Raw genomic sequence first — 10,114 nt, forward strand, 5'->3', positions numbered from 1 at the left:
TGCTCTGAAAGCTTCTTTAGTGAAAACCGGCTGGTGTTCTGCTTTGAAACAAACTGCTGTTGAGGTCTGTGTTTTTAGGTTTAACCCCACAGTTTCTGAATGAACTGATAGTTGTTTTATTTTTCCTGATCAATGTGGACGTTCTAATTGATGGTAACATTTACTGATCATATAATTAGCATGACAATATAACAGTAGAACATTCTGACCACCTGACTAATACTGTGTTGGTCCCTTTATGCTGCTAAAACTCCTCTGACCCAGTGGTTCATCAGAACCTCTGGGGATGTCCTGTGGATTCTGTGGATCCTGTGGGTTGCAGGGTGGGTCCTACCTAGACCAGGCTGATCCTGGACCATCCCACAGATGCTCAATCAGATCTGGATGTGGGGAGTGTGGAATCCAGGTGAACAGCTTAGCTCTGTCGTGTTCCTCGGACCACTCCTGAGCAGTTTTAGTTTGTCCTGCTGAGGGAGGCAGCTGGTATCAAGGACTGCTGTTGCCATGGAGACTTGGGGGTTGTTTGTCCTGCAGTGTTTAGGTGGTGGTACATGTCAAACATCCACATGAACAGTCAAGGTTTCCCAGCAGAACGTTGCATTAGAACAAGATGATGGATGTTGTTCTCTTCAGATGTCAGTGGTCAGAATGTTGTGGCTGATTGGTGGATCTGTCTGCCTTTACTCTGACATCCAGAGTTATACAAAAGTGTAGTATGTGTGCAGTGCAGAAGAGATTTACTCTACTGTATGCAGTTTTAGTGGTTCCATCAGAGAAAATCATATCCATATACAGATTTTTATTAATTCCAGGGCTGGTTCAGTAAAGATTAGAATAATAACTACATCAGATAATTCTTTGTCGCAGTTGGAATTTTGCAGAGTGAGAGATGGTTGAGAAGGTTGCAGTTCTTGTTTTAGCAAAACATGTTATAATAGAAGATCTTTATTGTCATTGAACATGAAATTCTCTGCAAACCAGCAAAGTGCATCAGTCTGAGGTATCTAAAAATAAATAAGTGAAGAAAAATGCTTCTAAAGCCAATAATAAACAGAATATTTTGAGGAAATATTCTAAAAAGGAAAGAAAAGCTCCATTCTCACTCCTCTCAGGATAAACTGTCGTTAAAATTGACTTTAAATTTAGCTTCAACACGTGATAAAAACATTTACTTTCATTACTGTTGTCAAGTTTTAATAAAGTTCATGCTACTTTTATAAAATGATGAAAGTGAATAAATTGTATTTCTGTGATCTGTGTTTGATTCTGTCTTTTCTCCTGTCATCCAGATGTTCAGAGGGAGATGATGCCACATCTGGTCCAGCTGATGGAAGGTCTTGAAGTTCTCTGACTGGCCTCGACTGAAGATGATCGTCTCACTGGATTTAAGGTTCAGATGCTCAGTAACAAACTCCACCAATGTGCCAACAGGGAAGCTTTAGGTTTATTAAATGTTGCTATGAAGGTTTTGCTGTTTTTCTTTGTGAATGCAATGTGCTCCAACTGAAACTTGAATTAGAACTTAGAAGTAAATCCTTCCATCTGAAAGGATTTAGTTGCATTAATAACCTCATAACATTCTAATTTTTATTCCAGTCTTGGTTGGAAATAGAATCTCTGTATTGATTCAGGTAAAAACTGAACTTCACAGCATGTTGGAGCAAAACAACCAGATGAAAACTGTGATGGTGTTGGATTGTCAGACCGTAATGTTGCAGCTCAAAGCAGCTTTTCTAGCTCAGTTCATTCTGACATTCAGCTATGAATCAACACAGCAGATGGTGATCCATGCTGTGGAAGTCTCACATCTCCTGATTTAATGGAGCTGCTTTACACTTTTTACACTGTTTATTCACCAACACTTTATTTAATAAAAGTCCCATCTAGTTTTTATGAGGAATGTGATGTTTTAATTTCTCTTTAATTTCTGTGAATAACTGCAGTCTAATGCAACAGCTGGAATTGTAACATCTGTCCTGATATTGATCATGAAGTATTGATCAGAATACTTATGGTCAGCAGTCATCCCTGAAGTTTTACATTCAAATCTTTACTTGTGTTGTGAACTTTGGTAAGAAGCAGAAACTTTAGCGTTGCCATGGATACGTGAGTGTTAAATTCTGTCCATGTTTCCATTTTGGGAAATTCAGTCCAGCAGATGAGTTTGTTTTTGCTGCCAGCTACATTCAGTCTGAGATATTAAGAATAAATAAATGTGCATAATGTGGAAATGAACAGATTCTATTTTTATTTATTCCTACAGCTGCTACATGGAAAGTTCCAAAATGTGGAGGAATTTAGTCTCACAATCACAGACAATAAATATTATCTGAAAGTCAGGTTATTGTTGTTTATCAGCACAATACAAAAAGATTCATGTTAGAAATATTCCAGTTAAGACTCTAGAATATCAGGATTTATGTAAATTTACCTCAATAATATGAATGTTCAGGTTAAGATTGTACATTGATATTTATTATGTAAGTTTAGCTGATTAAAATGTATGACTCTGCACTACAATATTATTTATTTAAATTTACATCATTATAATATTTAGGGTCAGACCCTACAGTATTGAGATTAAGAAATCAAATATTCTATAAAATGTAAATACACTGAACTCATTTGGATATATTTAAGTGAGACTCTACAATATTATTTATGACACAAATCTATCTAAATCCAAATTTTAATCATGTTTACTCCAAACATTTACTGGACTGATTTAAATATTAAAATCACTCCTTTCTAATCCTCTGCTGTACGTTCAAATCTGAGGCCTTAAATAGAAACACACAAGTATCTGATTGAAGGAACTTCTGCAGAGTCCTGGTTCCAGAACATGATGATAGAATTATAGACAAACTTTAACAAAAGCTGCCTGAGAATTTACAGGTTTTTATGTTAGATTTCTTCACTAATTTAATGAGAGTTATCAGCAAAAATCAAGTGTTCATTTGATGAACTTCATTTCCTAAAAAATCCAGAATTGGAGCTCATATCTTTGGCAGCTGTAAAGTTTCTGCTCTTTCAAAGTTCACAACACAATGAGTTAATTCCTAAAACACTCTCAATGCTGGAGAGCGTTTGATGCTGAAGCAGTGATCAGTTTTTCTGTTTCTTCTCTGGAGATGCACAATGAGGGACGTCTGCAGAGACTGAGAAAGAGTCTCACCACATCCTGACATGAGGAAAAAGACTTTATTGAAGACTACAATGAGAAAAACTATCAGACAGCAGACGGCTGCATTCAAGGTGAGCTCTGAACATTTGATCTGGAACAGGAATTCAATAACGGCAGCATGAGCTTCATTTCAGTCTGTAGCTGCTGAATTCATGGATGAATCATCTGGCACAAGAGAGGAAGACCATCAAACATCCACGTCAGCTGATGGAGGTCCAAGAGTCTCACCCAACAAACAACCTACAGAGTGAAGACCTCCAATCTGATTGGACGGCCTCCTATTCAGCCACGTGTGAATAAATGCCTCTAAGCTGATTTGTTTTCTAAAATCTAGTTTGAATCCTAATCTATGCCTGTGTGTTTGCTTCTTTACACCGCTGTTAACAGTTTAGGCTGTTAGATTGTTCCAGATAAGACAAGTACAAGATTCTTCAGAACCGTTCTACCATGAGCCTGACAGGAAGAACTCCAACAGCTACTGAATGTTCCTGTGGTCCCCTCAAGGCTACAGGAGGAGCCCTACGAGGACGAGCCGGTCCACCTGATGGTGGCCAGTCGCTGCGGTTCAAAGCCAACATCGACTACGTGGACTTCTACTGGACCACATGGAGGCCTTCAAACCGGACCAACAAGTTCACCGACTCCCCGACTCGTGGGTCTGAGGACGCCGCCGAGCCTCGGTCCAGCCGGCCTCCTGTCTGTGGGTGTTTGAGTGCTGAGAGGTTTGTGGATGCATGTGAACGTTCTGTGTTGAAACAGCAGCTTTGGACTCAGTAACGCCGGGAAAAACCAAGAGCTCCTTTATTTGTGACTTCCACTAAAAAAACTGATGAAAATAAGTTTGCCAGGGTTCTGACTGATAACAGATTATTAAATAATGAAAATAACAGTTTAAATATTCCTTTAAACAATCCTTTTAGGTCTACATTTCCTTTACACTGACTTCTTGGTATATGTACAAGTATTTTGGGTGGAATATACCATTAAGCCCAATGTTCAAAGGTTCTTCTGGGAATATACCATTAAACCAACCTTTTAGGTAAATGTTCCAGGATGTTGGGTAGAATATACCATCAGATAAACATTTTAGGTCTATATTGGAAGATTTTAGAGTAGAATATTACTCCAAACCATCCTTTAGGTCTACATTTAAGGAAGAATGCTCCTTTACACCAAGATTTTTTGGTCTACATTGAAACAATTTAGGTGGAATATTCCTTTGAATTAACTTTTTAAGTTTATGCTCAAGGATGTTGGGTGGAATATACCATCAGACCAACCTCCAATGTCTACAGTAGTGAATTTTAGGTGGAATATACCATTAAACTCATCTTTTGGGTCTATATTGGGGGATTTTAGGTGGAATTTTCTTCCAAACCCAAATCTATGTGACTCTAAAAACTCAACAGCTTTACAAACTCTAAGATTAAACTCTCCACAAGGATCCAAAATAAGTTGGACTTCTACATGAGAGCTTTAGTTATTCTTCATCTACTTCCTGAAAAGTTTGGTCAATAAAAAAGACAAAAACTAATATTTTCAGCTGAACTAAAGACAGACTTTGTGATTTTTCTGCTCACATGTGTTGTTGTAAACTTCCTCTTTCAAATAAATATCCTCCTAACCCCCTGGAAACCAGCGTTTGTCCTGTTTTTGTGTTGCTCCTCAGCGACCCTAGACAGCCGGGTCCTAATGTTTTTTGAGCAACACACCATACTATGACATTTATACAATGAGGGTTCTACTATGGAACCAGTTTGACATATTCAGACATTCTTTGTGTAAAACTCAGAGATTTCAGGTATCAGAAGGTGGTTTTCAACTTTCTTTGTTAACTTTCTGCTTCAACTTTAAATTTCCTTGACTAACCCAGCCCTCTGGACTTCCAGGAAGTTGTGTTTCTATTGGCTGTCCAGGTGGCTGCTTGGTGTTATCAGGAACACCTGAGCAGCTTGGTGTTATCAGGAACACCTGAGCAGCTCAGTGTCTTCCTGCTTTATTTAGCTGCAGACAAACATTTCCTCTGTTTCTCTTCACCAGTGAACCGGGTTTGGCTCCTTTGCTTTAGTTTATTCTTTAGGCGTTGGCTTGCAGCTTCCAGCAGTAAAATCGTCTTTAATGTGTTTCTTGGTGTGTTTTAGGGCTTTGTACTGGATAGTTGTCTTGGTAAATGAGGTTCTTTAGCTACAGTTAGCACATGGTGCTAATGTGTGCAGTAATTAGTGGATTTGGTGCAGCTGAGTTGTGTCTTTATCTTGGCTGTAGTGAGTCTTCAGAGGTTTTTGGTCAGACACATTCTGTGTTCTTGTTTGAGAACCAGCGTTGGTTGTCGAGAAGGTAAGAGTTCCTGTCCTGATTCTCTGTTCTCAGAGGTTCTCTGGTAGGCTGCAGGAGACTTTAGCATTTGGGTTGTGCTAGTTTGGTTTTTGTACGGTTTCATTTGGACGACTATCTTGAGGCCCCTCCATGTGGTTTAGTGAGGTTTTCTGGAACAGTTCTACAAAGCAACCTGCAGCAGAAGAGACTTTGAGAGTTTTTAGGAAGTTCTGGAGACCAGACTTTAGAGCAGCAGAAACATTTGTTAGCAGTTTAAGCAGGAGAAGGTGAGCTTCAGAGTAGAAATGAGACAGAAACCTTCTTGACCCGTGTGGTGAGGTCCTGTACCAAGAGTTTGAGCAGGTTGTGAAGAGTCTGTAGTTCTTTGGTCTGAAAGCACAAGAAGAGTCGACTCATTAAAGGAGAAAACAGGAGATATTGTTGCTTCTTCTGTCGCTCTGCAGTTTCCTTAGACTGAATATCAAGTTTATATTTTAAATGATTTCCCATGTGAGCCCAAGAAGACTTCAATAAACTCCCTCCATCCCCTGGACACAGCAGATTTTATTACCATGTTAAATCTTTTTTTAAAATATGTTTTTGAGTTTTAATCATAGTTTTAGCGTAGTTTTTTCTCTTTGCTTGTTTAGTTTTGTCATCTGTGTGAAAGTTTGCTAAACAAATAAAGTTGATAAACTGAATAATTGACTAACTCATGATTGTGACAACAGAAGTATTTTCATTGTGATTTAAGGGTTTGTTTCATTTTTGAGGTTGGGGTTAAAATCTTGACAGAAAAAAAGATTAAAGAAATAAACTACATTTAAAAAAGCAATTAAATCAAAGGAAAAAAGCATTTGATACAATTAAACTTTTAAAAAGAAAATTAAACATTAAATAAATTAAATTATATTAAACAGATAAAATATTTAATTAGATAATTACACAGAAGATACAAAACATGTAATTATGAAATTAAACAAAATTTTAAAAAACAAAAACATTAAACATTAAAGATGAAATATTTTAGATAATTAAACATTAAAAAAACAAACACGAAGAATATTAAACATTTAAAAAAAATACAAAACATTTAGATTATTAAACCTTTAAAAAGACAAAACATTTAATTAAAAAATTAAATGTTTATTTAGAAAATTAAATCTTAAAGACAATAAAACTTTAAATAGCAATTGAACAGAAAATAAAATGAAGCATTTAAAAAGACAATTAAACATTAAAAGGTGGTAAAACATTTAAAAAGAAAAACCTTAAAGATTTAATTGAAAAATTAAACATTGGGAAAGAAAAGGACATTTTTCAAACAAGCCGATAAAACATTTGAAAAAACAACAAACATTAAAAAGACAAAACATTTTGAAATCAAATCAGACATTAGAAAAGAATGAAAGGTGAGAAAAGAGCAAAACTAAACATTTAAGAAGAATCAAACTAAAGACAAAACATTTGAAAAGATACCAGTTAGACTTTAGAAGATCAAATTAAACAGAAGAGACAATAAAACCATCAAAAAGACCAAAGACAGATAAAAATCTTAAAGCGTTTTCTAGTCTGAAATGAAAACAAGTTGTTTCTTCAAACATTTCCTCTTTCTATGTTCTTGGTTTGATTGTGGACAGATTTACTAAGAACTCATTTCAGAAAACTGCTTTCCAGATAAAGTCTACTAGTAGTTGAAGGCATCGATCAAACTAATGTTACCTTCTGATCTCCACAAACTGTACTGTTCAGTGAAGAGAATCAAAGTTTGTTGAGGATTTCTAAAAAACCCACAGGTGAAGGTCTGAGAAGAACTCAGATGGATGGTCTAAATGTGAAATCAAGACTCATGGTCACAAGTTTTAAGGCTTCTGTTAACCAGAAAGTTCAAACTAACAGAGAAGTACTGAGAAACTTTTAAAACTTCAGTCCTCAGACTATCTAAAGGTTCAAACTAACAGAGAACTCCTCAAGAACTTTTAAGATTTCAGTCCTCAGACTGTCGAAAGGTTCAAACTAACAGACAACTACTCAGGAACTTAGAAGATATCAGTCCTTGGACTGTCTGAAAGTTAAATCTAACAGAGAACTACTGTGGGACTTCGAAAATTTCAGCCCTCAGACTGTCTGAAGGTTCAAACTAACAGAGAACTACTCAGGAATTTAGAAGATATCAGTCATTGGACTGTCTGAAAATTCAATCTAACAGAGAACTACTGTGGGACTTAGAAAATTTCAGCCCTCGGACTGTGTGAAAGCTCAGGTCCTGAGGACTCGGGAGGTCTCGAGGCTTTGGAAAGTCTTGGAACTGAGGGTTCCACCCTCCAGAACAAAGGCTGAAGTCCAACCTCCTGAGAAAAACGGTCGAGTCGAGGCTCGAATTAAAAAAAAAACTCGAAAACGACAAAAAATAGATGATAAATGCGCAAAAAAAAGTAAAATTAGTATCTGAGCGAGTAGCTCAGGAGGATAAGAGGATAGACTACGAAGTGGAAGGTCGCAGGTTCAAGACCAGCCACCGGCAGTTTTCTTTCTTTGTCTTTGACAGGACTTTGAGAAAAGTTTAGGAAGGGTCTGGTCTTGAACCAGCGACCTGCAGCTCCATAGGCAAATCCTTAACTCACTGAGCTACAGATCAGATACAAAGAAATAAATTCGTCGTCCCTTTGGCATCGTAGTTCCTGAAGTGACCACATGGGCGGAGCCAAGGCGGAGTCTGGGTGGGGTCAGGGCGGAGAGTAGGCGGGGAGGTGGGTGGCGGCCTCCCACCTCTACTCCCCCACCTCCCCACACCGCCCACCACACCTTCCCCCACCCGACGAGTTCTTCGAGTCTCCACGAGTTCTTCGAGTCTCCACAGGTTTTCCCGAGTTTCTGGAGTTTCCACCAGGTCGGAGGCAGAACAAGTGTCATGAAGAGGTGTTGAAGTCAGCCAGGATGGAGTGACTTTTTACAGCGACTAGAAGGAAGACCACTACAAGAGCAGGTCTTTAACCACCATCCATAAAATCCATGGAGTCGCTCCAGAGAAATGAAGGAAGGTCAACTTTTATCAACCTCCATCCACATGTTCAACTTGATATCTTTACTTTGACATTTTTAGCACCACAAACCTTTAGTATCACACTTTATTATCATTTCTTAGGACTTTAATGGAATTCACCAGCAGATTTACATTTTGTTGACAAACTATTCTTGTCGTCGTGGGACTGCAGTATTTAAAACTCTTCCTTCTATTTGACCTCATGTTTATTAGTTTTAGTGGAGAAAGTTATTTTAGTTGTTGATTAGTCTCTTAAAAACAAAATAATAAATTGGATTAGTCAAGAGGTTTAAATTTCTTACGTTGTCATATTTTAAATATGACAAAAAAATATAAAAATAAAGTGTCTTGAGACTATTTGACCTGTAATTGGCGTCATATAAATAAAATTGAATTAAAATTGTATGTATCTTGTAATGTTGGAGTAATTCAACCATATATGTTGGAAAACACATTTTCTTTGTCCATTAATCTGTTGATTGTTTTCTCCACTAATTCATTTCTTCTTTTGGTTTATAAAATGTCAAACCCAAATATATTCAGTTTACTGTCATGAAAATCAAAAAGATTTACATTCATGATGCAGGAATCAGGCAGTTTTTCACTTTTTATCTTAGTTTAGTCAGAAAGATAGTTGATAATGTGTGAATTGTTGCAGCTTTTGAGCCGTAAAAGGTTTTAATCTTTGGGGCCAAGTGTCAAAAAACATTTAGAAACCAACATTAACAAAACACTCAACAAAGATTTGAACATCATTAAAGGGAAATCCAACTTTTGCATGACAATGTCTAATTAAAGGACATTTATTTCCAACGTAAATGTGTGATATTCATCCTCTGGAGCTTTCTCTTCACATCGTCTTCCACCTGGACTGCTTTGGTCGGGAGCATGTGCAACAAACATTTGAAAAACTGCACTTTAACATCAATGAATGACATTGAAGTTTAATCTCTACATAAATGAGACTGAGTCTGGATGTGTTGCTCTGTCATTAACTCCTAAGTTTAGGGAAAGTTCAAACAAAAGAGGACAGTTCAGATCAGACTTGAGAATGAGCTGATTTTGAACAAACATCTCAGACTTTCTGAGCTTCAGCACCTCCAGCAAGATATTTTAACAACAAGCAACTCAAGAGATCCAGAAGTTGGAGAGAGTTAGCTTTAGCTGAGCCAAAGAACATGTGGGACGCTAACCTAGCAAACATTTCAGACTTTTCTCTGTGAATTCTGAGAAATAATTTCCTATTTAATGACAGAGCTACACATCTTAACTCAGTCTCATTAAAACAGACTCTAATTCAGTGTCATCCATCCATATTAAAGTGCAGTTACCCAAAATGTTTGTTGTATGAGCTCCAACAAAACCTGTCCAGGTAGAAGGCCACTTTGACAAACAGGAAGTGGAAGATTCCAAGCAGATTTATAGAAGGGGGAACCGGACTGTACTAAGTGTGGTCGAGTATAGAGGGGTGTTTTGTGGGTTTTTAAGGCTGATAATGATTATTAGTGAGACATTTGGAGTAGATATTCATTTGCAGTAAATGAAAGTATTTAAAATCTTGGAGTTAAACT

The sequence above is a fragment of the Amphiprion ocellaris genome, chromosome 16, assembly GCF_022539595.1.
Source record: "Amphiprion ocellaris isolate individual 3 ecotype Okinawa chromosome 16, ASM2253959v1, whole genome shotgun sequence".
Classification (NCBI taxonomy): domain Eukaryota; kingdom Metazoa; phylum Chordata; class Actinopteri; family Pomacentridae; genus Amphiprion; species Amphiprion ocellaris.